This window comes from Anopheles funestus, chromosome 2RL (genome assembly GCF_943734845.2).
Source record: "Anopheles funestus chromosome 2RL, idAnoFuneDA-416_04, whole genome shotgun sequence".
NCBI lineage: Eukaryota > Metazoa > Arthropoda > Insecta > Diptera > Culicidae > Anopheles > Anopheles funestus.
Window position 1 is genome coordinate 102,879,915 of NC_064598.1, and position 3,597 is coordinate 102,883,511.

Sequence of the window (3,597 nt, forward strand, 5' to 3'; positions counted from 1 at the left end):
AAATGTTGCTAATGGTTGTGCCTTATGCTCTTTTTGACAGCTGTCATACTCCCCAGTGACGCCATGTTACACCCTTCTACACCTGTATGAAGCCCCATCGCCCCGCCCACTCCCCTGTGACGCCATGTTACACCCTCCTACACCTGTATGAACCCCCATAGCCCCGCCCACTCCCCAGTGACGCCATGTTACACCCTTCTACACCTGTATGAACCCCAGTAGCCCCGCCCACTCCCCTGTGACGCCATGTTACACCCTTCTACACCTGTATGAAGCCCCATAGCCCCGCCCACTCCCCAGTGACGCCATGTTACACCCTTCTACACCTGTATGAACCCCAGTAGCCCCGCCCACTCCCCTGTGACGCCATGTTACACCCTTCTACACCTGTATGAACCCCCGTAGCCCCGCCCACTCCCCAGTGACGCCATGTTACACCCTTCTACACCTGTATGAAGCCCCATAGCCCCGCCCACTCCCCAGTGACGCCATGTTACACCCTTCTACACCTGTATGAAGCCCCATAGCCCCGCCCACTCCCCTGTGACGCCATGTTACACCCTTCTACACCTGTATGAACCCCTGTAGCCCCGCCCACTCCCCTGTGACGCCATGTTACACCCTTCTACACCTGTATGAAGCCCCATAGCCCCGCCCACTCCCCAGTGACGCCATGTTACACCCTTCTACACCTGTATGAACCCCAGTAGCCCCGCCCACTCCCCTGTGACGCCATGTTACACCCTTCTACACCTGTATGAAGCCCAGTAGCCCCGCCCACTCCCCTGTGACGCCATGTTACACCCTTCTACACCTGTATGAACCCCAGTAGCCCCGCCCACTCCCCTGTGACGCCATGTTACACCCTTCTACACCTGTATGAACCCCCATAGCCCCGCCCACTCCCCAGTGACGCCATGTTACACCCTTCTACACCTGTATGAAGCCCTGTAGCCCCGCCCACTCCCCAGTGACGCCATGTTACACCCTTCTACACCTGTATGAAGCCCAGTAGCCCCGCCCACTCCCCTGTGACGCCATGTTACACCCTTCTACACCTGTATGAACCCCAGTAGCCCCGCCCACTCCCCTGTGACGCCATGTTACACCCTTCTACACCTGTATGAACCCCCATAGCCCCGCCCACTCCCCAGTGACGCCATGTTACACCCTTCTACACCTGTATGAAGCCCTGTAGCCCCGCCCACTCCCCAGTGACGCCATGTTACACCCTTCTACACCTGTATGAACCCCAGTAGCCCCGCCCACTCCCCTGTGACGCCATGTTACACCCTTCTACACCTGTATGAAGCCCCATAGCCCCGCCCACTCCCCAGTGACGCCATGTTACACCCTTCTACACCTGTATGAAGCCCCATAGCCCCGCCCACTCCCCAGTGACGCCATGTTACACCCTTCTACACCTGTATGAACCCCAGTAGCCCCGCCCACTCCCCTGTGACGCCATGTTACACCCTTCTACACCTGTATGAACCCCCATAGCCCCGCCCACTCCCCAGTGACGCCATGTTACACCCTTCTACACCTGTATGAAGCCCCATAGCCCCGCCCACTCCCCAGTGACGCCATGTTACACCCTTCTACACCTGTATGAAGCCCCATAGCCCCGCCCACTCCCCTGTGACGCCATGTTACACCCTTCTACACCTGTATGAACCCCTGTAGCCCCGCCCACTCCCCTGTGACGCCATGTTACACCCTTCTACACCTGTATGAAGCCCCATAGCCCCGCCCACTCCCCAGTGACGCCATGTTACACCCTTCTACACCTGTATGAACCCCAGTAGCCCCGCCCACTCCCCTGTGACGCCATGTTACACCCTTCTACACCTGTATGAAGCCCAGTAGCCCCGCCCACTCCCCTGTGACGCCATGTTACACCCTTCTACACCTGTATGAACCCCAGTAGCCCCGCCCACTCCCCTGTGACGCCATGTTACACCCTTCTACACCTGTATGAACCCCCATAGCCCCGCCCACTCCCCAGTGACGCCATGTTACACCCTTCTACACCTGTATGAAGCCCTGTAGCCCCGCCCACTCCCCAGTGACGCCATGTTACACCCTTCTACACCTGTATGAACCCCAGTAGCCCCGCCCACTCCCCTGTGACGCCATGTTACACCCTTCTACACCTGTATGAAGCCCCATAGCCCCGCCCACTCCCCTGTGACGCCATGTTACACCCTCCTACACCTGTATGAACCCCCATAGCCCCGCCCACTCCCCTGTGACGCCATGTTACACCCTTCTACACCTGTATGAAGCCCCATCGCCCCGCCCACTCCCCTGTGACGCCATGTTACACCCTCCTACACCTGTATGAACCCCCATAGCCCCGCCCACTCCCCAGTGACGCCATGTTACACCCTTCTACACCTGTATGAACCCCAGTAGCCCCGCCCACTCCCCTGTGACGCCATGTTACACCCTTCTACACCTGTATGAAGCCCCATAGCCCCGCCCACTCCCCAGTGACGCCATGTTACACCCTTCTACACCTGTATGAACCCCAGTAGCCCCGCCCACTCCCCTGTGACGCCATGTTACACCCTTCTACACCTGTATGAACCCCCATAGCCCCGCCCACTCCCCTGTGACGCCATGTTACACCCTCCTACACCTGTATGAAGCCCCATAGCCCCGCCCACTCCCCTGTGACGCCATGTTACACCCTTCTACACCTGTATGAACCCCTGTAGCCCCGCCCACTCCCCTGTGACGCCATGTTACACCCTTCTACACCTGTATGAAGCCCCATAGCCCCGCCCACTCCCCAGTGACGCCATGTTACACCCTTCTACACCTGTATGAAGCCCCATAGCCCCGCCCACTCCCCAGTGACGCCATGTTACACCCTTCTACACCTGTATGAAGCCCTGTAGCCCCGCCCACTCCCCTGTGACGCCATGTTACACCCTTCTACACCTGTATGAAGCCCCATAGCCCCGCCCACTCCCCAGTGACGCCATGTTACACCCTTCTACACCTGTATGAACCCCAGTAGCCCCGCCCACTCCCCTGTGACGCCATGTTACACCCTTCTACACCTGTATGAACCCCCATAGCCCCGCCCACTCCCCAGTGACGCCATGTTACACCCTTCTACACCTGTATGAAGCCCCATAGCCCCGCCCACTCCCCAGTGACGCCATGTTACACCCTTCTACACCTGTATGAACCCCAGTAGCCCCGCCCACTCCCCTGTGACGCCATGTTACACCCTTCTACACCTGTATGAACCCCCATAGCCCCGCCCACTCCCCAGTGACGCCATGTTACACCCTTCTACACCTGTATGAAGCCCCATAGCCCCGCCCACTCCCCAGTGACGCCATGTTACACCCTTCTACACCTGTATGAAGCCCCATAGCCCCGCCCACTCCCCAGTGACGCCATGTTACACCCTTCTACACCTGTATGAACCCCAGTAGCCCCGCCCACTCCCCTGTGACGCCATGTTACACCCTTCTACACCTGTATGAACCCCCATAGCCCCCGCCCACTCCCCTGTGACGCCATGTTACACCCTCCTACACCTGTATGAAGCCCCATAGCCCCGCCCACTCCCCTGTG

The 3,597-nt window shown here is 59.0% G+C and overlaps 1 long non-coding RNA gene across 1 annotated transcript; it reads right to left on the bottom strand.

The window, feature by feature from the left end:
* Positions 1-427: 427 nt before the first annotated feature.
* Positions 428-3,084, bottom strand: LOC125766065 (uncharacterized). Its single transcript, XR_007418650.1, has 5 exons — positions 3,011-3,084; positions 2,828-2,949; positions 2,035-2,156; positions 1,547-1,851; positions 428-814 (listed from the first exon to the last, which is right to left on the bottom strand). It is a non-coding gene; the product is annotated as an uncharacterized LOC125766065 (long non-coding RNA).
* Positions 3,085-3,597: the final 513 nt, after the last annotated feature.